The sequence below is a fragment of the Camelus bactrianus genome, chromosome 20, assembly GCF_048773025.1.
Source record: "Camelus bactrianus isolate YW-2024 breed Bactrian camel chromosome 20, ASM4877302v1, whole genome shotgun sequence".
NCBI classification, from domain to species: Eukaryota; Metazoa; Chordata; class Mammalia; order Artiodactyla; family Camelidae; genus Camelus; species Camelus bactrianus.
This window is the reverse complement of record NC_133558.1, coordinates 43,215,645-43,241,405: the sequence shown is the minus strand read 5'-3', so window position 1 is coordinate 43,241,405 and position 25,761 is coordinate 43,215,645. Positions and strand designations below refer to the sequence as shown.

General features: G+C 41.6%; 1 long non-coding RNA gene across 1 annotated transcript in view; it reads left to right on the top strand.

The window, feature by feature from the left end:
- The first annotated feature begins 2,633 nt into the window (after window positions 1-2,633).
- Window positions 2,634-25,761, top strand: part of LOC141574274 (uncharacterized) — an 88,294-nt gene continuing 65,166 nt past the window's right edge. The window contains exons 1-4 of the long non-coding RNA XR_012501188.1: window positions 2,634-2,760; window positions 3,289-3,412; window positions 5,898-6,083; window positions 8,552-8,775. This is a non-coding gene — a long non-coding RNA (uncharacterized LOC141574274). The remainder of the gene's footprint in view (window positions 2,761-3,288; window positions 3,413-5,897; window positions 6,084-8,551; window positions 8,776-25,761) is intronic.

Below are 25,761 nucleotides of genomic sequence, written 5' to 3'. Positions count from 1 at the left end.
GAAGTTGGAATTCCTAAGCTTGTGAAGTGTCCAGTAATCCAGGGGGTATGTGTCTGTGTCTGTGTGAACGTTTGTGTGTGTGATTTCAGGAAGGTAGAAATAAGTTCCATATAGACTTCTGATACATTTCTCCTCAAGTTCAAGGTGAAGGCATATATTTACACAAATAAATTGATATTCTTTTGTCATTTGGCATATTGGGAATAAGAGGTTGTCATACTTGTTTCAGAAGGGTTGAGGAGCATGAGCTTAGAAAACGGGAGGAGAAAGAGGCCGGGAGGCACTTCACACTCTGTGCAGGATTTGAGGAACAGTAGCTTTTCTTTTTTCTTCTAAAGCAAACTGGCGCTGAATTGTAACATACTATTACTCAGAATTGCTTTTCTGATCAGATACAAGTGCCTCAGATTTTTGAAGGCAACATGAATGGTGAAATGTGTTTTAGCAGTTATCTTTAAAAGTAGTTTTATTTTTCAAGTAAAAGGCTATAGCCTGTTCTTTCTTCCAGCGGTACAAGACATGTTTATTAATCTATGTACATGATCTGTGTGCTTAGTTTCTTTGGTTTTTTTTTTTTTTTTTTTGAAATGCTTGTTTCATTGTGGTTTGAATGAATGTTTAAAATTTCTGGATTTTGATGTTTAGAACATGCGGATTTATGAGAACCGTTAAAAACCTGATTGTTCTTTGGTCCTTGTTTGTTGGGGCACCCTATTGAATTCTGTTGTCTTTTAAAGAGGGAAATGCTTCCTCTAGCCTGTAGATCATTAAGTGAATGGTTTGCAGTGTGCCTTTAAAATTCTTTGAATGCATTGAGCATGTTTGTCCAGTGAATTTTGAATTGACTCATTGTAATGACTTTGCTTTTGTTTTGTGGCTTTTGCTCCTCTCCACAAGTATTTGAATTCTCTGTGGCATTTTGTATACGTGTTATTAAGAGGGGAAAAAATTTTGCATTTTTTACAGAGCTGGGTTTTCCTATCCCCTCTGAATGCCATCTATACTTGATACAATAAAAATCTGTTATTGCAGTGCATAATTATTTCATAAACTATTTTTTGGCATAATCAGAAACAATGACAAAGAATGATAAAAAAAAATACAAAAACCTTCCTTCCTTTGAAGAATAGAAATGAGGTGGTCAGGCTCACGCCTGCTTTGTGCCTGACACACTTACTCTCATTTCATTGTGTATCATGATTCGGAGATGGAGTTGCTTCAGGTTTGTAGATTTTTGTTTTAACATTTGTGTTGAATTCTTTCTCCAGGCTGATGTTTCTTGTTGTGTTTGTGGAAAGAGTAGAAGGGAAACAGATACTTTGTTTTGTTTTCAGGAGTCCTGAGTTGATGAGAAAATTGTTGAGGGTGGGCTGAGGAAAAGAGTGACACTCCCTCTCCTCCCGGCTGAAATTGATAAACAAATAAATCAATTAAGTTTATCGATATTTGACCAATAGTAGTTAGCGAGCCCAAAATGGATAGATATGCCCAATGGAAATTACTGAGTTCACCTGTAGAATTATGTGCTTTACCAAGTAGAAGCAGCTTAGAGCAATCAGAAAAATCAGTAATATGATGAGATATAAAAGGGATATCATATCTTTTATTTCTGAAACTTTTCTACGGTAAGTTGTGTAGAGTTAAATTAAGTTTCAAGCACCAGGATTTAAGAGTGTGGGTGGTTCTTTAGGATCGTTATTCACAGATGTGCCTAGACCCTGCTAGAGTGTCTGAAGATGGCAGGAAAAGACCCAGAGGCAGGATTTGTCATCCTAGGGTGTCCTCCATAATGGTTCCATGTGAAAGCCCATGATTGGTTTAACAAACTGTAGCACACCCCAGCCTGCTGTGAACTTTGATAAGAAAAATATATGCTTAGAAACTGCTTTGCAAGCAAGTGCCTGTGCATCCTCACACCAGTCTCCTTGCCTTAAAAAGCAGAGAAAATGCTTTCCTTGCATAGTTGAGGTTTTAGATAGCACTCTGCTGGTTGCAAAGCAAGGACCGTGGCCCTCAGCAATAAACGCTGGGCTTGTGTGCTGTTAGATAGTCTATTATCCCAAAAACAAGGACCTGGCTGGTCTGGTGGTCTGCTTTGTAATTCACATATCTAAAAATGTATCTTGTTCCCCTCACCCCATGACTTCCCTAAAGATACACTAATCCTTTGTACTCATTGTGGATTTTACAATCTCTGCCTCATCCCGTGTTTCCCGAAGTTCCTCCTTACTATCTCACAACTGTTGATGAATTTTTCCTTTGATTATACACAATAAATATGGGAGCATTTGAGAGGCTCGTGGAGTTGGCTCCCTACTCCCTCTCGATTTCTTGGCTTTTTACACAGAGTCTTGAATAATCATTCCGTGCTGGTAAGACTTCTGCCAGCCAGATGCCACAGTTCCAGGTGAGAAGTATGCAGGCTTTATCTCTCCTACCCGAGGGAGAGAGAGGAGAGAATTGAGATATGCTCCCCCGTGGTCCCTTCTTGCCCCAGAGCAACTGCAGTTCACCTGAAGCTTTCTGGCCTCTGCTAAGATGGCCTCTGTCCCAGGACTGACTGCAGCCTTTTCTTCCCTTGTCAACATTTCCTTTCAGAAGTTGGTCTCTTCTCTGCAATTACACCCTGGCGGATGTGATGGTGGTCAGCGTGCTGGTGGGCAGTCATTTGGGGACTCCCAGGAGCCATGCTGATTCTCCTGAATCTCTCAATCGGGGTTACAGAACAGTCGAGAACCGAAGGAAGCCCATTCACGTGAGGTCAACAGAGCATTACATCACTTTCATTTTATTATTGAATTTTCAGTAGAGAAATTATTTGTAGCAAACTGTTCCAGATTTTCCGCCGCCTGCTTTCCTCATCACCACTTCCTTGCTGGCTCTGGTGCCTGTTTTACAGACCAGGTTTCTTCTCTGGTCATTTCTAGCAGCTGGGCTTGCCGAATCCTTGATCTGCATTTGAAGCAGAATGCTTCTTTTTGATGTGAAATTAATTTTCCTATTTCTGAATATTTCGTGTACACTCAGCAACTGTTTCAAGTGAAATGCTCTTGTCCAATTTCGGTTAACTCACATTTGCTGATCTCCTGCTTTCATGCTGAGGGTAGTTTATTCTTCCTGTAATAAAATTTAGCAATTTGCATTTACTATGGGAAGGTACTGGCCCGAGGTGCTTTTCTTCTTAACAATTTTAATACAATTCACCCATTAAAATATACAGCGGTTTTTACTCTATGCCCAGAATTGTGCATCCCATTCAATCTTAGAACATTTTCTTCCCCCCAACAGGAAGCCCCGTATGCATAAGCAGATATTTCCATCTTCCCCATCGTCCCCCAGCCCCAATGAGCCACTCTTCTCTCTCTGTGGATTTGCCTGTACTGGACATTTCATTTAAATCGAGTCACTTCATGTAAGTGGAACCGTCTATTGTGACTGACTTCTTTCACACTGAGTAACGTTTTCAATGTTTGTCCACGTTGTGGCCTGTGTCAGTACTCTATGCTTTGCTATTGCTGAATAATATTCCACTGTATGGCTGGGCCCCACTGTTTACCCATTCATCAGGTGATAGGCATTTGGGTTGTTTCTGCTTTTTGGCTGTGATGAGTAGTGTCGCCGCGAACATTCCTTTAGGAGTTTTTATGTGGACATTTGTTTTCAGTTCTCTAACGTGTGTGCCCAGACAGCAGAATTGCTGGGTCATTCAGAAACCAAATGTTCAACTCCCTGAGGACCTGCCAGCCTGTTTACCAAAGTGGCCACGCTGTGTTACGTCCTCACCAGCAACTGCTGCCTGCTCCGCTTCCTCTGTGTCCTCATTAGTGCTTGTTATTTTTTTTTTATTATAACCTATTGTTGTGGGTGTGAAGCGGTTTCTTCTAGTGGTTTTGACTTGATTTCCCTTAGAGCTAATGATATTGAACATCGTTTCATTGTGCTTATTGGCCATTTGTATATTTTCCTTGAAAAATACCTTTTCAGATCCTTTATTCACCTTTTAATTGAGTTGCCTTTTTATTGTTGAGTTGTAGGGTTTTTTTTTTATTTGGAGATACAAATTCCTAATCAGATAAATGATTTGAAAAAATTTTCTCCTGTGTATTGGTTTTTCACTCTCTGGATGGTGCCCTTTGAAGCAAAGTTTTAAATTTTGATGAACTCCAATTTATCTCTGTTTTCTTTGTTCCTTGTGCTTTTGGGGTATTATATAAAATCTGAGGTATTTTATTTAAAATTTTATATATAAAATAACTTAATTCGTAGGACCGTTCTCGGAGATGGGTGCGGTTGTTGTCCCCAGTCTATGGATAAGAGACTGAGATGCAGAAAATTTCACTGACATATCAGTGTCACAGCTACCCAGTGCTGTGGGAGTTCAGACCCTCATGTTTGTCCCCAACATCTGTGCTTTTCACCAACATGCTCCACTCCTTCCTGGAATCGTTAATGAAAAACTGTTTCCGTTTTTGATTTCTTGTTAGTTTGTTTTCTCTTTGGGGACCTCATCTCCTCATTTTCCTTTCGGATATCAGTGTAGATTTATTTTAGGTCTCATGTAGGCAGAAGTATTGCTTTCAGTTAACTTCTTTATTACTCAATCTCCGGTTATGATTGTTGCTATTTGACCTAATCAAGTCATGCTTAACTCTTTCCTGCTCATGACACTGAAAAGAGTCATGACTTACAGCATGCTCAAAGAAGAAAGTACTTGATTGATTTCATCTTGCTACCCAATCAAACCAATCAAATAAAAACCCAGTGTTGACACAGATTATATGCCCTCCAGAATAGTGTCACTGTCTTCCTTGTGTTTCATTTGTTTGGTCAGAGTGTCTGGATAGCGCCTTGCTGTCCAGCAGTTTTGTGAGGATACGGTGCTCGTGAATCATTGTAAGGACAGAATTTTGACAACAGACTATGTTGTTCATTTCACAAGGGAAAAGATAATATAGAAATACTGCTCAGATCTATTTTAAAATTAAGCTTGGAATTTTGAGAAGAATTCAAGAAACCATACAAAGATATTTTTCACTAATTTTAGATCTATCTTAGACACATTATGGTTACATAGAAGAGTAACTTATCAACTAGATTTGACAAGAGGTGTGTATTGATTTTTTGTTTTAGTTGAAATATTCTATCTGAGATAAAGTAATCAGTGCCTATAAATGCACAAATATGTTTGTATTTCTATGTAATATGGGAGCAGACTTCATATGTTTCTATATAATATATATGACTGTGTGTTTTAATCTGTCTGTCAGTGTTTTTATAGTTTTTCAGCAATGTTGTAACTTCAGAATTGTTCTAAGAAAATCACCCCAGATTCTAGTGCAGTTTGTACTGTGTATCCTGTCTTATGCATGGGATTCCACTGTCCCCTCAGGGAGGAATTTCCTCTCCTATTGAGTTAGTAGCAGATTTAAAGGAACTGTGATTTCTAGGCCTTTGCTCTCCATGTGTTTGCAGTTGGCTGTCAATCACGATATTCCCTTTCTTGAGTTTTCATTGTTCCATTAGAATTTTTGAAAATAAGTGTTGATATGTTTTATTTGTCTCCCTAGAAACTTGATGTGTTTGGGCTTTTCAGTTTTCAATTTATGAAAAATGTAAATGCACCCTTTTTTTTAAGTAGTCCTTTTTCAATAGATATTTGTTTATCTCTTTATAGTTAAAATAATTTTTTCCCAATGAATGAATCGTTGTGCATGTTTTAAAAGATACCTTACTTTTTATTTTTCTTATTCTAACAGGTATATTCGTTGTAGAGAATTTAGAAAATAAGGATAAACACAGTAATAAGTTAAAATGGCCTCTAATCTCACCTGGAGATACAGTTGTAAGGTTTGAAATTGAGAATTACAAGTCCTCTCACGTTGTTCTTCTTTTTCAAGTACGTTTTGGTTACTGAGACCCTCGAATTCCCATATGAATTGTAGCAGCAGCTAGTCAGTTTCTGCAGAGGAGCCCACTGGGATTATGATCGAGACCACGTTGAATATATGGATCGCTCTGTGGAGCACTGACATTCCAAGAGCACTGTCATCTGATCCAGGAATGTGCGTGGTGTGTCTGTCCAGGTATTTAGGTCTTCTTTAATTTTATTTCAACAATGTGTAGAGTTTACATAGTATTATTTTACTTTATTTTTTCCCTTTATACTGAGTAAAAATGTGCAAGGTACCAGAATGAGAACTGTATTATAGCCCCGCCACTTGCTGCTACCATGGACGCTGCGGTCTTTCTTTGCCCTCTGTAAAATCTTGCACAAAATAGAACCTAAGTAACTCTTTCTTGAATGAATGATTTTATGATTGCTGAATGATGCTTGAGAATCCTTGTGATGATATCTTTTTCCCAGACTTTCCCCTTTTCTTAACTATGCCCTTTCCCTTCCTTTCCTCCAGCCTGGGTTTCAGCCTGCCTGTGGCATTGATTTTCCCTATCTGTGGACTCTTCCTTTCACTAGTTCACGATAATGTTACTTATGGGCTGTGGAAACTTGCTAGATGTCAAGAAAGAGCCAATCCATTGCATGCTAGTATTTTTAGTGTGTGGTATTCTTTTATCGATTGAAATTAAATCAGGCTGACCCCCTGAGCTCTTTTCACCTTCCTATACATGATACTGCTCTGGTTGCTGCATGTGCCCTTCCCCCAGACTTGGTTTTGGAGTTGAGTAAGTCACCATAACTGGAGACCTCTCTTTAAAAGATGAAGAGGATATTTGATCCTTCTCCCTGGTTGGGGACTTGGATGAGATGAGGTAACAGATAAAGAATGGAACCCCAGCTCATTCTGACCACTGCTCTTTCCTTTCCTTTCTCCAGGGGAAAAGAGTACAATTCAAAAATATAAAGATTGTGAGCTAAAGAGATAGGCAAGACAACCGATCATTTATTAAATGTCCTTTCATGCCAGAAACAAATGTATTATACACAAAATAAGCACACAAAGCACGGTAGAACCGTGATAACAAACGTGGGTCCGAGTTCGAGTCCTGCTCTGGAATGACCAGTCCTGTGAGATGGAGAACTGGTAGGCCGGCTTAGCGTCTCTCGGACTAGTTTTCTGTCCTGCAGAGACGGGGCTCGCTAGGCGTCCCCCCCATAGAGGTGCTGGGGGGTGTAAGTGACACACGTGGGCAGCCCTAGCACAGCTGCCCGTTCCTCATAAGTGCAGGAGAGCATAGCTTTTGCGGTTACGGCTTTATGACCGCCCCGTGAAGACTCTCAGTGCTCCTAAGGGATGCCTTGTGGTTTGGAGATGGGTTTCTCATTTCTGTAAATACCCAAGGATTGTGTAATTGGGCCCTGCTGATTTGAAACTATTCTTTAGAAAGTACATATTGTAGATATATTTTTCAAGCATGCATGCTTTTTTCTTTTATTATTTATAGTTCTACCCTCTCATCTCTTGGTGTGACTTTTCATGGAATCCAGGAAACAGCCCTAAGCCACCTGCCTCTTCACACGTCTCCGTGGCGGTTTTCTTCCCTGACTAGAAGAGGGTTCTGCATAGGAAATTTTCTTTGTTCCCCTTTTCTTGGAGTCTCTCTGTCTGTCTGCCCACCTCTCACCTGTCCAACTGTCCATTTCTCTACCCACTCATTCTTCTGACTTGTTCCAAAAAGCATTTCAGGCAGCTTACAGAAGAACAGATACCAAATAAACAGGTTAGAAAATGGGGCTAAGTTCAAACTGTGAGGCTAGGAGGTGGGCCTGTGTTAGGGTTGCAGGCGTGAGACACACGCGTCTGCCCTGTGACTTATATGATCGACAGCAAGAGTGTGCCTGAGGCTCCCAGCAAACACAAGGAAACAGGGTTTGTGGGAGATGCTCACTGGCCGTGAAATAAATAAGTGGCTGAGGAGAAGCCCAGCCTTTCCAGCTACTAAGGCTTAGGAGAATATTTTGAGTGTCTTCCAAAATCAGGGTATTGAATCTTTTATTTTTTCAGAGTTCTATGTATAGTTGGTTACATTCTATACCTGGAAATTTCTCCAAAACTGCTTCCCACGTGAGTCCCATGGCTCGGAATTGGGGTGGTTCTGCTCATTGACGGGTGTTGGTCAGAAACATAAAATGACAGCCTCAAAGGAGCCTGGGATTTGTCAGTTATGTTTTGTCAGTGCTGTAGATTTCAGAAAACACTTTCACCGTTTCTCTCCATCTGAGGCGGCAGCGTGTTCTCTTACCAGCATCAGGAGCTCAGGGCTACGGGATGGTGGGGGCTGACTGCACTGCCGTGAAGACAGCTAAGGTAGTTACTGCAGGCGTGGTGCTTTCACGTAGTGCATTTCATGTTCTTTAATAGGTTTTAACAGGTAGTTAATTAACTGTGTTAATTAACATTTAATAAATATGATGCTTTGTTGAAAAGACAGTTATAGTCAGAATATATGTTGTGAACACTTTGAAAACGGTTTCATTACTGAAATTTCAGTAGGGAAGATTTAGTTTATCTTATTTATGCCTCTCTTTAAAAGTAACAGAGAAACAAGACAGAAAAAGCAGAGGATGATTTCTGTTCTTCCTCTCGGCTTGCAGGTGCCCTCACCTACAGTGGCATCCATCCAGACACCAGCACTGACACTGGCCGTGCTCAGAACTGCCTCAGCCCTGAAGACACAACTGGCAAATAGAAGGCGGCCACTCCCTGTTACAGCAGGTGCTCTCACTTTGTGGATCCTTATGTAACTGCGTGATTTTAATCAGGATCGCCCGTTCTACATTGTGTGGCGCTGCTGCCGTGTCTCCTAGTTATTGTTTCTGTAAGTACTCGTGTATTTTTTTCAATGTGTGGTACTAGACATCTAAAAATGCTTTTTTTAGATGAAAAATAATGTGTATTTAATATAAAAGTCTGAAAAAAGGGGCAAAAGTGTCTATCCTGACCCCACTACTCAGAGATAATTATTAACACTTTAACATCTATTTTCTGTTCTTTTCATCATTGTGTATCTCCTCTGTCATAAAAACCAGCGAGCACTCTGTGCCTTTTTCTGTGTGGAGACCTCCATTTTCCATTGTGCTTATTTCACATTTTTCTACAATATTCTATCCCACCTAGCATGATTTTTAATGACCAGTATAGCATTCTGTCTTGTGGAGGCATCTTCCATTTTAGTTCGGACTTAAATAAACTTTGAAATTCCAAGTATACTTAACTGAAGTACTGAAAAGAGAACTGTGGTGGTACCAAAAAGCCCCTACATCCATTCCCCTTTTTTCCTGAGAGTAAAAACTGCTGAAAATATGGTGTATATATGTCATGACCTTTATGTCTATGTCATATATATTTATACACATTCATACATACACGTATATCAGAAATCTATCTATATGTGTGTGTGTATATGCTTTATTGAAAAATAAGGCCATACTATATGTTTTCTGCAGCTCAGTTTATTCACTCAAGGGTATATCATAGACTTCCTCCCACTCCAGACTCACCCGGTCCTTTCAGATAGAGTAGTGGTGTCTCCTGATATGTAGGTTTGGTCTCTTGTGCAAGGACACCTTCGGTGGGAGAGTACTGTGGACAAGGTCTTGGACCACGCCGAAACGCTGGCCCCTTAGTGCCTACAGCTCGCCTTGATTTACGGCATCATTGTCTTGATGGTGGATACTTAAGTTTTCTCCATTTTCCACTGTCAGAAATGGTGTTTGACTGGCATCCTACTTTTACAAACATTCCTGTGACCTTGAATGAGTATTCCTTTAGTTAAGGTTTCTGGAAATTCACTCCCTGGATGTGACAATTACATACATCACAGGCTGCTTTCAAGTGACTCTAGAAATTCCTTCTCCTGTGGGGAATGAAAAGATGTAGAATAACTTATGTAACCAATTCTCTATCGCTGGATATGATTTCACTTCAGCTTTTCTTCCCACCATTGTAAAAAGTGCTGTGTAAATGCTCTGATGAGTACATCTTTTTGAACTGATTTTTTTTTCTAAGTGAAACGATTCCTAAAAGTGGAGTTCAGTGTGTGTGTACACACATTTTTCAGAGTTTACATATCCATTGATATGTCGTCCTCCAAAAAGTTCTCTAACAGTTTGTTCTCTCAAAGATGGACACTAGCTAGAATATCTTTTAAAAACATTCGCCAATATGATGAGCAAAAGTGCTTTTTCTTTGTTTTAGTTTGCACTTGATGACCAGAGAGGTATTGAGCATTTTTCACTCATTAGCCATCTGAATTTAAAAAGTGAATGATCCCTTTTGTCCTTTGCACACATTGAAGTGAGGGAGCTTCTTGTTGCTTTGTGACAGCTCTTTGTATGTTATGAACATTAACCCCTTGTCTTCATCAACATGTATCACAGAGCTTTTACTTGTCATATCTTGCCTTTCATTTTGTTCAGTAGGTTTATTTTTGTTGTGGCCCAAAATAATCTTAAGATAGTAAATGTCTTCTCTTTGGGTTTTATCCTTGATTTTATTCTTAGAAATACTTTCTTATAATGGTATATATCTCTTCTGTAGGTTTTTCTAATCTCTAGGATGGAGATGATAATAGTACTTGTTATAGAGAGAAGTTGAATTAATATGAGCAAAGAGTTATATTTGCTGTTATTAGTACTTTCTAATATTTACATCACTATCTGTAATTTTTCTTGTGGTCATTATGAGTGGAATAGAATTTGTTTTTTCCAGGTGATTCTCTGATTGTCCCAAGACAATTATTGAATTCATACTTGGCTCTTTGATTTGAAATCCCACGTGTAAAAAATACTTATGTATACTAGAGTCTCTTTTTGAGCTCATGGTTTATTTCTGTCAATCTTACATTCTTATTCCAGTGCTATATCTAACATATTGTAAAAATTTATTTAATATCTGACAATGCGATTTTTTTTGATTCTTTTTTCCATCCCTAATTTTCTTGGCTAGTATTATGACTTTATTATTCCTGAAGGATTCTAAAATACTTTTTTCAAGTTAAAAAAAAAAACAGATAAGAGTTGTCATGGGATTTTTTAGTAAATTTGAATTATATTTATGAGAACGTACATCTTTACAAAACTACTTTCCTCCATACAATATGTTGATGTCTCTACATTCACACCTCTTACTTTACCACTCAGTACAGTCCTGTACTTTCTCCATGTAAAACATGGGCATTGTTTTAGAGTTTATTCCAGATTATTGTTGATGTTTTTGTTAATTTTGTAAGTGAAAATTTTTTGCTATTATATATTTTAACTGTTCAAACTGACACCTAGGAAGGCAGATTCGGTTTGTAAATACTCACTTTGTAACTTGTCATTTAAAATTGTAAGTATTAAGTACTTGTTACAGAATCCTTTCTTTTGTGTTTTTAAAAATTTGTTTCCAAGATTCTCAAAATGGTCATAGCTAAGTAGTATAGGTGGGGAGACAGATGGAGAGAGGTAGTGTGGCTCATGTACAAACTGTGAGCAGTTTCATGGCTGCCTTTAGGCTGGAGAAGCCCCAGAAGAACCCAGGTTAGACATGGGGTGGCTTCGTATGCACTTGAAAGCCAGCTTTCCTGCCTGTATGGTGAAGCCTGGTGGGCGTGGCAGGTAGGTGATCAAGATCCGATGAAGGTCATTGGCTGCACAGAGCGCTGTGTCTGTGAGAACTGGAGACCTCTGCCATGGGAAATGCTTGGTGCCAGGAACACTGCAGGGGAGCTGGGGAGCCTGTGTGTTAAGGATTTTCCAGTCCTGGGAGTGGGAAGATGAGACTCTGCATTCAGATCTGAGTTTGAATTCATCCTCTCTTGTTTACTGGTCCTCTGACTTTTGTCAAGTTATCTACCCGCTTTGAACTCCTGTTTTCTTGTCTCTCAAAACAGGAGAATTACAACCTGCTGCTAGCATTTGTTCAGGGTAAATTATCTGTGTCTACTAGATGTCACGTATAGTCACAAGCTCAGTGAGAAATAGGCTGTCGCTTCTTCTGCAACTCAGTGCTCGACAAGACATCGGGAGAAAGACAGTTCCTAATTTGTATGTTATGCCAGTAGGAACAAAATTAATGTTTTGCCTTTCCCTAGCAGTATACTTACTCCTTTGCTTCATTACCTCTCCTCCTTTCCTTTCCCTTCCTCCACCAAAAGATCCTGAGACTCTCTCAGAACACTAGATTCAAATTACTTTAAAAGTTGGCTCATTCCCTAGAAATGACAGTGACATAAAATATCTGTTCACATCCCAGACTTGACTGTATTTGATTTACACACACACACACACACACACACACACACACACACAAACACACACATCTGGCTACCTCTCAATTCCTGAGGGAGAAGGACCACTTTTTCTGAGTTTTCATTCACTGAGCGTGAGAGCAGTCTCTTAAGCAGACTTTCTCCTGGCTTCATGCATGGTTTTATATTGGATTTCTCTGTGGCCATAGAATTATTCTCCTACTAGAAGAGAGGAAGTGGAGACATAGAGATTCTGCTTAGATATTGGTGTCATCATATTTGAGTTGGAAAGGACTTAAGACAGCATAGAGTCGTAACTTTTTATGGGTGAGAATCCATGATGGTGTAACTTGGACAAGAACCTGGGTCTCCTGACATTGTGTCCACATGGATGAAGAGGCAAATGGGTGTGGGATGGCAGGTATCCTTCTTGCTTGAGTTCCAGGGTCTTGCTAGTTTTCATTGCTCAGCTGCCTTTAGTTTATGTCCATGTGGCCTCTCATGGGAATGTCACTCTATCCTGATAGATTGAGTTTCTTATCAGCAAAAAGCTCTGGACCCACTCACATTGCCCAGAGTTTTTCTGCTGACCTGCAGACACTTTATGTAAATGAGACCTAAGAAAACTGCTGGATATAAAACCCTTAATTTTATCATTTGCCCTCGAATTCCATAGGAAAGGGGTGCTGTCTCAGGCTGTCTAAGGCTTGATCTGAACAAAGATAGGGTGATAGTTTGTGCTGCTGGACCATTACAAGTGGAATGGGATTTCCACCTTAGTTTTTAGAATCAGGCAGACGAGTTCAAATCTTGCCTTTACCAGTTAATAGCTTCGTGACTTTGAGGAAGAAAGTTTACTTTTTTGTGTCCAATTTTCTTTATCTGTAAATAAGTTCAGTATTTATTTTAGGGTTTTTGTTTTAGAATTGAATGAGCTAATTGCCTCACTTATACCTAAAATACTGATTGCGTGGTTCTATGCTGGTGCCTTGGTAGTTGATTACTAAGGGAGTTGGCAATGAGAATGGGGGTGGGGGACCCCTGGATCATAGAGCTTATATTCCAGGATATGCTTGTAAAAGACTGGATGTGCAGTGGGTTTTTAGTAAATGTCTATTCTTTTCCTAATCCCCATTGATTGTATATATATATATTTATACTAATATGTGAACTTTTTGTGTTGCAATTTAAATCTCTTTGTAGTATTTAAAATATGTAGCTATAACAAAAATACGTGAAATAAAATGATTTGATTTTTTTTTTCCTTTCAATAATGAAAACAAAAGAAAATAGAAAAGAAAAAGTTTTGTAGGACTAGAAATAATTTTATTTCCATGGAATCAAGCCTTTATATTAAGTTTTTTGGTTTTGTTGTTAAATGGCATGTAAAATTAATAGGTTGTGACTTCAGTGTTGATAGCTAGGTGAGTTTCTTGTTATTGTTGTCTTTGATGAATTATTTTCACTAGATCATAAATGATGTGCATGCTACATGTTGGAAATGCGGAAGAAGTGGAGACACACTAACTCCAATGTATTTTGTTACCGAGTCCAAACTCATTCTACTTGCCGCATGACAGGCCAATAAACTGGGAGATGAGGTGTTGTGGCAAGGAATAGTGACTTTATCTGAAAAGCTGGCAGACCCAGAAGATGTCAGACTGGTTTCCTGGAGAACCCTCTTCCCCAAGTCAGAATTCATGCTCCTTTTATACTGCAAAGGGGAGGGGGTGTGGTTGGTTGTTGCAAACTTCTTGCTGTACGAATTGTTTGTCCTTGGTGTCCTTTGTCCTTGCAGCTGTCCATGTGGGTCAAATCATGGTGCCCCTGTAAAACCTTCAACAAAAATAAGGTTATTCTTTATTTTGCAACTTGAAACTCTCTACATAAGTGCAGAAGAGCTAACATCCTTAAAGATCAGAGCACAGAGAATAGGCTCTCCTGTATATTTTAGGCTAAAGTCAACTTTCTTTCAAAAAAGGTGTAGAGCTAACTAGTCTGAGCCTAGAAAACAGGGCAAAGGATTAAAGCCAAAGGAACAGATCCAACACGGAGTCAGATTTCTTCTTTCCTATTACAATTTCTTTTTCCATCTCATAAATAATTTTAGTAAGAAACATAAGCAATTTTGTATTTTTGCTTCTTAATAACTGATAAGTGGGCTGACTACATTTTTGTGAGCAGGGATGCTGTGCGGGCCTTGGGGTCTCAGCAAACTCTTGTTGAGGGTGGTTGACCCCGCAACATGTCTAATGCCCCCAGGAGTGTTGGTGAGGGTCCCCCCAGCCTGGGGCTCTATTCAGGAAACAGCGTATGGGCATTGACCTCTGGAGACCTCTTTTTCGGCTGCAGGAAATTTTTTCAGATACTGTGATTGAAAAATCACTCCAGCTGGGGATAATTTGGGAAAAAAGGAAGAGGAAAATTGTTTGGAGTAGAGTAGAAGAGAAATGCAGAAGTTCAGGGAGACTGGGGGCTTGGCAGCTGGGCCTAGGGAGAGAGGGGAGCAGAGGTGGGGAGGGGCCCGGCTCCAGAAACAGCTCCTGCACCTGTCCCCGCACCCAAGCCACACAGCTTTTAATTGGCCTGGGCCACTCTCCTGGCTGGATGTCACCCTGGGCAGAACCTTGAGAACTGAAGTTGACAGGTAGGCAGCACTCACCTAGGGGGTCACTGAGGACTTTGTTCAAGTCCACAGTGCCTTTTCTGGTCATGTGTCTTCACTTGCCCTTTATCTCAGGATCTGAGGAGCAGGAGCAAGGAACTCAGGGAGAGACATCTGACTGTGATAAGAGAGGACAGACAGAGTGACACGGGAAGCGAGGACAATCGCAGCAAAGTAAAATGACTTCACAACTACTGCATCAGACCTGCAGGTGTGAGAGAGCCTGAGCCTGTCTCAGAGTGGAGGGGACAAGCAGAAAGGAATGGTAAAATTTCCACTGACAATTGAAATTTTGCAAAATAGCCTGCTACTTTTGGTTGTATCACTTGAATGAATGCAGGTGTGTTTCTGTGGGCATTTATAGGTCCACTCAACCCCACCAGCCCCTCTTGCCCACATCAGGGGTGGGTTTTCTCAAGCACAGTGCCCTTCCTGCTTTGGGGGGCCACGCTGCGTGTCCTCGCCTGGGGCCGGGCTGCTGCAGGGCGCTGAGTGCCCGAGGCGCGGCCTGCAAAACACGACAGGAACACCTCTGCTGTTGACTGAGGGCCTCCTTTTCCCCCTGCAGTGTTAGAATGCCGGTGACTCAGTTAGAAGCGTGCATCCAAGCGGTTCTTCCTTGTCATCACCATCTGGAAGTGGAACCTGAATCTTCTGAATTTCTCCAGAATGTGGTTTACAATCACCTTCGACAAGTGGTTGTGTGTCCTCTTACAAGTGGAGGTTTTACTGCCGTTTTCCTGGAACTTACTCACCACTAGTCCATCTGATTTTTCTGTGCTAGGATTCAGTATGGCCTGCTAAAAATTCTGCAGTCAGATCTTGAAACCCTGATGAAGAGGATTATTTTATTTTTTATATGATAGTCTTTTACTTTCAAAATTCAGAATTTTCTGTTCTTTCACTTTTTAGGGTGGATTTGGAGAAACAACTTTGCTCTTACTGTCCTTGCGACCTGTTGCTGTATGCCTCTAACCCGTCTTCTGTCACTTTTTAGGCGGTTCTATTCGTGACCCTGTCCAGGTTGTTCATATTATAAAACAAAAAGTCTGTGAAAGTACATTTCCTTTTATTCTGAAAGCATTCCACAGAAACCACTGAAATCTGGGTGTGGTTTTAAGAAGACAGAAGTATTAGAACATGTACTTGCAGGTTGCTAGTGCAAAATCCCCAAATCAAAAGTCTAGTTAAATATCTAACATCTTTCTAATCTACCTTGGATTTGTATGGATAAGTGAAGCAGTTTGCTAAGAACTCAAGACCAGGGTTAGAATACAGGCTTGTGTAGCTCAGCAGGTCCTCAAGAGGTGATGCTCTGCCAGAGGGTGGGGCTGAGGGGAGAGGGCGGGTCCTCCCCTCCCTGAGCTGATAGTTTCATGGCAAAGACCTTCACCAGGTGAAGAACTTGGAGTTTCTTCTAAGAACAGTGGGTTTGAAAAGAGTCTTAAAAGCATGGGAGTGACAGAATCCCATTTGTGTCAAGTAGGGAAAAGTGGCTGGGGGGCCACTGGGAGACTCATGATTCCATGTGGGAAGTATTTGTGGCTTCCACCTGAGAAGTGGGACGGTCAGTGGGAAAAAGCGAACAGATTGAAGTCATGTTAGATGGTAAAATGAAAGGATGAATGATGTCTGTGTGGGTAGGATGGAGTAAGGCCAGGGTTTTTGGGTGGATTAATACGGTAAATGATGGTCCTGCTGTGCTCTGAGGAGGGGAAGCTGCAGAGGGAGTTCTGCGGGAAAACTGATGAGTTCAGCTGTGGGTAAAATGAAAGGCTGTTAGATGTGTGGTCTGGGAGTTCAGGTGAGAGCCAGTAGTGGGTAGGGGGCAGGGGAGAGAGACCTTCAAATCATTTTACCTTGTGAATATACAAAAAAGTGTGAGTAATACACTTATGCCTCTATATTCTGGATTTAAAACCCATTAACATTTTGCTATATTGACTGCAGAGGTTCTTAATTCTTTTAATACAAATAAAATAAATAGAAGCAAAATAATGGAGTTAATGAAAATCTTAGAGTTGACGTGTGTCCTTGTATGTATTTTGATACCTCATCTGTTTATAACCATAATCTATTAAAAGTTAAGTAGTTTAGCATAAGAGTTAAACAGAGGGACGTGACACACTGTTGGGGGTTGAAGCTGATCTTCTCGGGCAAATTATGTCACCTCTCTGTGCCTTAGATCCATCTTCTGTGACTTCCCCCGGGCCCCTCATCACAGCTGATTTCCTAGATTAGAAGTTGGGAGGGAGGCTGCTGTAGGGAGAGAGAAGTGGCAACTGCCACGGACCCTGACGAGAGAGACAAAAACAGATTAAAGCCGATAAACTGAGTACAAACAAATACCCTCCAAAGAGAAAGAATCCCAAAGTCTTTTGAGCCACTTAGCGTAAGGGAAACAAAACCACGTGGACCCAAACTTCTTGAGTATGTGAGTATTGTAGGTGGAAATGTGTCATCCGAATAGATTTGAGAAAAGGTGATTTGGTTTCCCTTGATGTTTCCGGTAAGAATGGACAGCAGAAGGGAAAACCCCCCGCTTCAAAGTGAAAGCTGCTATTTTGTGTGAAACTGACCAAAGGTTGGAAAGCAGTCATCATCAGTGCTGGCAAGTGAACAGCCTTCTGGATTGGGTGGGGCACCTACTGTGACTTCCTGGTGACCTGCTGGGTAGGGGCTGGGAGATGGGCAGTAGTTCTGCCAGGTGACCCGGGCATAAACCTGGGCTCTGAAGCTGCTGGTCTGACTAGCAGAACTGGGCACAAGCATTCTTAATGGGGCAGCTCGGGATGTGGCCTGGGACACCTGCCATGCTGAGGGCGAGAGGAAGGCTCCCTTGAGGGGGTGTCCTGCAGAGAGTGGAAAAATCCACCTGCAGGGACGGAAGAGCCTCTGAGCAGGGTGCCGGATACACAGGCATGACTGGCCTGAGCACGGAGGGTTCGGTGAGCCGGAAGTCATACAGTGGCAGGAGCAGCCTTTTTCCTGAGAAACTGGAGGGAAAAGATGTTGAAAAGGCAGCCTGCGGACAGACCCAGTGGTGGGTTATCAGTGACCGGAAAGGACTGGTCAGGCAGGCACGAGAGAACCCTGTGAGCATCCCAGATGGGGCGTCACGCTGAAGGGAGGAGCAGAGTTATACACTTTACCACTTATTAGCTGTGTGACTTTGAGCAAGATCACCCCACCTCTCTATATATATCTTCATCTGTAAAGTGACAGAGTGACAAGCTCGTGTCATCAGAAGGCTTAGTTTAGCTCTGATCATCTGTGTCCAGTACTGTCAGTGCTGCCCTGCAAGGTTCTGCAGCGGCTGCTCTTACCCTGAGATGGGAGGGCGTAGAGGGACATTGTAGCACACGAAGGCAGGAGGGGGGTGCTTTAAAAACAGACATGTAGCCGCCTGCAGCTGCAGACCTGCAGGCAGTTTGATTGATGGTTCTGGAGAGGACTTTGGAGGCCTTAGCATTGTCTTAAGACTTGCTTTCCCTTGGGGACCCGGATTGCCTTTGCAGATTAATGTTGAAGATTTGAGCTTCTGGAAAAGCTGCTTTCAGAGATGGGTATATATGTAACATATCGTCTAAAATAAAATGCTTTTATGTAATGTGTGGGACTTTGCAGCTGTTGGGAACAGCTCTTTTGGCCTGGTCACGGAGGACACTAAGGGTCAGCAGAGCATGCGGGAGGGCAAGAAGCTCGCAGTGCTGCTGCGGGGTGTTCTCCCCAGTAGGGTGCTCTGCTGAGTTGACTCTTCTCTGAGTTTGGTTTCCGGATGAGCAGACAGCAAATTATTGAGTTCTGGTGGGTTTGTATAATGACAGGAAGAAAGAGGGACCCGTAGTTTTCTGGACTAGGACAAGCATTTTGTTCTTAATCCAGTGTGTTTCATTGCGGATTTGATGAGTTGTGTCTGTTCTGGATCTGATTTGGGCTAATCTGTATATTTGGAAAGGAACCGAGATGGAATTATTGCAGACAACTTGTTCTTTAATGAGTCCTGTGCAAACATAAACACGGATGAAGCATACGTTTGAATTTAGTGGTGTAGGGAAGGGTTTCTGCACATTACAGGTGAAGGCAAGGAAGAATTCCTCTTCTTTGTGGGCAGGGAATTGGGTCCACCTGTTTTTTCTGTAACGGCTTCTGAGAGCAGTTTATGGTAATTAACCAGCATTGACAAATGGTGGCACACATTGCATTTAAGAGCTGGCCGGCTGCAAACTTGTGTATTGGACAGGTGGTTTTCACAGAGAAGTGATGAGGTAGATGGGAGAGAGAAGGAGCACAGGCATGGGCACCCCAGCTTCAGGTTTAAATCGGCATTTCCACACCATAGGAATTTGGAATAGAATGTAACCTCACTTAGCCTGTTGGTGAATCAGTAAAATGGGCATGATAAAATTCACTTCTTCCTGGGTTTGTTGTAAGTTGTGTCGACTGAAATAAATGTTCAGCATAAAAGTTAAGAGTTAAGTTTTATTCGGTGAGAGGACTCCAGCGGGGATGACAGCCTCTCAGATTTCTCTGAGGGACTGTTCCAAAGACGTAGGGGAGGAGCTAAAAAATATAGGAGCTTTACAACAAAGACCAGGTAGTTGGAACAATAAAAGATTGCTTGTTATCTAAAGAAAACCAGATATCTCAATTTAAAGAATTTAGTGCTTTTATATTTATGGGAGGAAGCAAACATTAGGGCTCACTGAATTCATTCATTTGACAAGCACCTAGCTATCTAGGGCCAGTATCCTGTCCTTTCTTATACTGAGTCCCCTCAGAGGGCACCATTGTGAGCGGCTGCAGAGGCTGGGCTGCAGGCCTGTCCTCGCTGGGGGGTGGCGGCAGCCGCTGTTGACTTGGTTTCAGCATTCTTTGTTTACTGACATGGTTGCAGTATTTTCATACACATTGTAGTATTTTCGTTCACGGACTGATTATGGATAATCTGCAACCTTGGAAAGCAACCGAGATGGAATTACTGCAGTTACCTTCTAGTTTAATATGCCGTGTGCAAACATAAACACGGATGAAGCATATAAAAAAGATTTGGTGGTGTAGGGAAGGTGTTATGCACACTACAGGAGAAGGAAAGACAGAAATCCTCTTCTTTGTGGGCAGGGATGTGGGTCTACCTGTCTTTTCTGTAGCGGTTTCGGAGAGCAGTTTATGGTAATTAACCAACATTGACAAACAGTGGCACACATTGCATTTAAGAGCTGGCCTGTGCAAACTTGTGTTTTGGACAGGTGGCTTTCATAGGCAAGTGGTCAGGTGGATTGGAGAGAGACGTAGCCTAGGCCTGGGCTCAGATTCAGTCTTAAATAGCCATTTCCTCACCAAAGGGCCTTGGACTAGAGTGTAACTTCCCTTAACCTGTTGGTGAATCTGTGAAATGGGCATGATAATATTCATTTCTTCCTGAGTTTGTTGCAAGTTGTAAACAATATTATAACACACATGAAGCACTTAACACACTGGCACTTAGCAGTGTTCACTGCGTCCGTCCGCCCCACTTAGCGTGTGTCAGAGCCGTAAAGGCAGCATGTGTCTGTTGAGGACGCACTGGTGGCCCCTTGAATATGTTGTGAATTTGGTGATTTCCTTTAATCCTTGTAACTGTATGTGCCATGGGCAGTTATTTTCTTGGACAGATGAGGAATCACAGGGTAAATAAGACTGTGTAATTTGCCCAAACTCAGACCATAATTTTGGGTGCAGGGTCCTCGGTTCAGCATGGGCCCCTGGGCCTTCTGGCCTCTCCGTTCAGCAGGTGTGGGCTCGCCTGTCTCCCAGCCCAGAATATCCAGCAGGCAGCAAGACATACCTGGCCCTGTGCTTTTTGAGCAAAACCCAGGAGGGGAGGCAGGTACTAAAGGGATAAACATAAAAACAGACGACAGCAAACTGTGATCAGCTTTGAGAAGGAAAGGAACACACCTCTCTGTGCAGAGATGGGAGCTTTCCCGTCTGGGCTGCTCTGGGGGCGTTCATCTCAGCTAAACAAGCTCTGCTGCTGCACCAAGGCAGGAAGGCAGGGCGCGTGTGGCCAGGTAGACTGTCGCTCATTCACCATTAAGCGACAGCTGTCACGGGCACATAACCTTGTAGACAGATGTTGGCCACAATCATCACGCGCATTGCTTGGTAGTTGTATTGGCCCCACCTTTGAGATGAGGTCATTGAAACTGGGGAGTTTGCTGCATGCCCTTCTATACCTCGGAAATTACCCCCACTGGTCTTTTAACCTAGACTGGTGTGGCTGTCATGTCCCAGCCCTGTGAATGGCATCACGTAGCTTCTCCCAAGTGACCCAAATGACTGACATTGATTTTCTTAATTTGTAGGAAATGGTATGTGACAATAAGAGAAAATGGTAGTAAGAAATTGTTTGGAAAACTAGAACAAAATCCAATTCTTCCCCAGCTGGGGAAGGGTACCCAGTGTCACTCACTCCACTCACTGCCTGGCATCTCCTCCCTGCCGACTCCCTGTTCAGAAGCCACTCTGAGCCTTTGAAGAACATTTTGCCTCGTGACACTGTTGACTAGGACCTGCGACAACTCTGTCCCTGGTTAACCCTCTCTTCAATGCCATTTAAATTTTATGCAGGCTCCTCAGTTCAAATGTAATAATAGACTCTTTAAACTTCTTGATGCAGCTCCTTAGTGAAGATATTGCGAAGGAAAACTAGCTAAAACCTGGGAGGTATGAACATAGTGACTGTAACCTCAGCACTTTATGAAGTTCAGAATCAGAGGGATGGGAGACTCAGGAAAGGCTTAAGGTAGCAAGGGTAAAGTGAAAGGACGCAGGCTGTGAGACTGAAACATCTCGGTCCCAGCCAGCAAGGCACCTGCGTTCAGGATGGTCTGTGTGAAGAGCAGGGTTCTCACAAAGAAAGAAGAGGTGGGATGGGAAGGAGAACAGTTAGGTTTTTACTGGGGAAGGAAAAAGTGGGCTGAACATTTCCTGGTTGAACAAGAGGACTGTGACATGATGTTCTTGTATTTTGGAGAGAAGGGTTTTGTGGGGACAGGCCTAGGAAGAACGCTCTGTGGCTGGGGAGTCAGCACAACAGAGAACCACAGAGAACCAGGGCGACGCCAGGGCTGCTTCTGTCCCTTAGCTGGGGCCTAAGAACTCCCTTCACAGCCCAGTCCTGTTGATACAAGAAAACAGATGTGGGGCATGAGAAGGGCTGTGTCCCACGCATTAGTTGAGCCCCTGGGATTTGTCCCTCCAGATGTTGGTCTTTGGCTTCGTGTAGGAAATGATTCAAGAGCAAACAACTGTTGAGTAAAGGTAGATTTACTCAGAGAGATACGTTGAAAGCCAAGAGAATCGCCACGAGGTGTGGGGGTTGGGTGCTCAGATTAAAAGTAGGTACACACTCCACAGACAGAGTGTGGGCTTTCTCCGAAGAGGAAGAGAGAGTGTTGACCGCGAGGCGGCGCTGTGTTGCTTGTTTTCTTGGGCTTGGTGGTTTCATATGCTAATAAGTAGAAGGACCAGCCTAAGGGCAAGGGGCTGGGATTCCCAGGGAGTTGGCCATTTCCCACCCTGTGACTTTTTGTGGCTATCCTTGGGACTGCCATTGTGCCTGGGGGCGTGTTATTAACCATGTTACTATTACAATGGGTGTATAATGAAGCTCAAGCTCTGCTAGAAGTTAAATCTCTTCACCCTGAGCCTCAAGGCCTATTGGAGGTTGAATCCTTCACCATTTTGATGTTAATTGCTATGGCCTTCCTTGAATGGCTGTGCTCTGCCCCCTTCCATCCTGTCTCACTGTGATGACACAGAGAGAGCAAAGGCCAGGCCCTGCCTGTGCTCCTGCATTTAACAGGGGGAGGGGTGGGGTGGGCTGAGGATGACTCTGAGTGGTGAGAAGGTTGTTTCAGATTTTTGCACGTGGGATATGGGGACCTTCCAGCAGCCACCGCGGATTTATCTCTCAGGCATTATCGCTTGTGTCACTCATCTTTTTCTATTTTTCTTAAAATATTTAATCTAAATTTAATACCAGGTTTTTTTATGAAAGAAATTTCTCGTTTTCTTTTCTTTGGGTCTCTTTTGGGGGGTTAGGTAATTAGGTATATTTATCTGTTAGTCGATGCCCTGGGGCTTTAACCCGGGACCCCGTGCACGCTAAGAACACGCTCTACCACTTAGCTCTCCCGCCCGCCCCATCATCTTTTTCTTTTTGCTTTAATGTTACAGAAACCACAGGCCAGCGAAGAAAAAAGCACCACTCGGAGGGTTGGAGTACTCAGATTTATTTTGCCAGCGGGCTCAGAGGGGCTTCTGCTCCGAAGCTCTGAGCACCTCCAAGATATGCACATGAGGTTTTATAGGTTTAATTACAAGTATGGGGCTATTAGCTAATAAGACTCAAACAACAAAAAGCAAGTAATCAGTACACTGGAGCTTATCAATTTGGAACAGATCACGTTACTGACACATGTTGAGACTGGATTTACGAGTTAGCTTGTTAGCCCAGTAAACTAACACTAAACTTCAGATTTACGAGTTAGCCCGCCAGAACTTAGATCACTAAAGCGACACTTATCACACTTAGATTTATGACTTAGCTCCTTAGCCCAGCTGAGCTTTTCCTTCACATCAGCTGCCAAGAATCTTACAGCTGAATTTCTAGTAGGCCTTTAACACTTACCCTGGCTTAATGGCATCCATTTTTATGACTTTACCTCCCCCTGGTTTCATTTAATTATTGAATCTCCATTTTCTCTTCACTCTCAATTTGTCTATTTGTTGTTATGGTTTTTAAGCTGTGTTTAAAAAAATTGTTTAGTTTCTCTTTTAGCAGGAGGCTGAAAGTAAATAAATATGTAAACAAACATCACACTTTAATGCTTTTATACATTCTAAGCTGTTTAGTATTTACTTAAAAACCAAATTGCCTACTAAAGAGATAACAATTTTAAATTATTTTTTAATTTTTTATAAAGGTATAGCTGATTTACAATATGATATAAGTTTCTGGTGTACAATAGATGCACAATTTTTAATGTTATGCTCCATTTATAGTTATTGTAAAACATTGGCTATATTCCCTGTGTTGTAAGTTACATCCCTGTAGCGTGTTTATGTTACATGGAGCAGTTTGTATAAGAAAGTTGGTTATCGCAGAGTCTGGGGCATGGCTGTGTCTGACCCAGGGTCACCGTCACCCTGCCTGTCAGAGCCGAGGCTCTCACACCTCTCTGCAGGGGAGCGAGTGGAGGCAGCCTTCATCAGCGCTGGCACCACCCTCTGAGTGGCAGTGAAAGCAGTGACTGTCTGTGGACGTGCAAAGTGTTGTTCCAGGAGCTTTACTTGCACTTCTGCATTTAATAATTAAAGCCCTCCTTTAAAGAATCATTTTATGTTTTTAATGAATAATACATTTTATTTTGATATTGATAGATTTCAAACCTCGGGAAAATTTACAGGAGTAGTACAGTAAACGCTTAGATACAGTTCATCTAAAAGGGCACTATTTGTCCTTTTGTGTCTGGCTTATTTTCGCATAAAGTTTCAAGGTTCATCCATATTGTAGCCTGAATCAGTACTTTATTCTTTTGGTTTGATAATATCCTTTTTCTTTTTTTTCCTTAATGGTCTATTTAAAAATATTTTCATTGAAGTCTAGTCAGTTTATAATGTTGTGTCAGTTTCTTGGGTACAGCAGAACAATTCAGTTATATAGGAACATACCTGTATTCATTTTCATATTCTTTTTAAACATAAGTTACTATAAGATATTAAATATATTTTCCTGTGCTATACAGTATAAACTTGCTGTTTATTCTATACATAGTCAGTATCTGCAAATCTTGAAATCCCAAATTATTCCTTCCCACACCCTCTCCCCTCTGGTAACCATAGTTTGTTTTCTATGTCTCTGTGTCTGTTTCTGTTCTGTATATAACTTCATCTTTTTGTTTCTTTCTTTTTTGTTTTTTGGTTTTTGGTTTTTTTTGATTCCACATGTGAGCTATCTCATATGATATGTTTCTTTCTCTTTCTGGCTTACTTCACGTAGAATGACATTCTCCAGGTCCATTCATGTTGCTGCAAATGGCATTATTTTATTATATTTTTATGGCTGAATAGTAGTCTATTTTACAATTATACTAAAACCTCTTTATCCATTCATCTGTCAGTGGATATTTAGGTTGTTTCCATGTCTTGCTATTGTAAATAGTGCTGCTGTGAACATTGGGGTGTAGGTGTCTTTTTGAATTAGGGTTCCTTCTGGATATGTGCATAGGAGTGGGATTGCTGGGTCATATGGGAGGTCAATTTTTTGTCTTTTGAAGAACTTCTATACTGTTTTCCACAATGGCTCCACCAAACTGCATTCCCACCACAGTGTAGGAGGGTTCCCTATTCTCCACAGCCTCTCCAGCATTTATTGTTTGTGAACTTCTGAATGGTGGCTATTCTGACTGGTGAGAGGTGAGACTTGATTGCAGTTTTGATTTGCATTTCTCTGATAATGATATTGAGCACTTTTTCATGTGCCTATTGGCCAATTGTATGTCTTCATTGGAGAAATGTTTCTTTAGGTCTTCTGCCCATTTTTGGATTGAATTGTTTGTTTTTCTTTCTTATTACGTGTAAATCTGTTTATATATTCTGTGAATTAAGCCCTTGTCAGTCTCATTTATTGCAAATATATTCTCCCATTCCATAGGTTTTCTTTTTGTTTTGCTTAATGTTTCCTTTGCTGTGAAAAAGCTTGTAAGTTTAATTACATCCCACTTGTATATTTTTGCTTGTATTTCTATTGCTTGAGTAGACTGCTCTAGGAGAACATTGCTGAGATGTATGTCAGATGTTTTGCCTATGTTTTCTTCTAAGGGTTTTATACTATCTTGTCGACATGTTTAAGTCTTTAA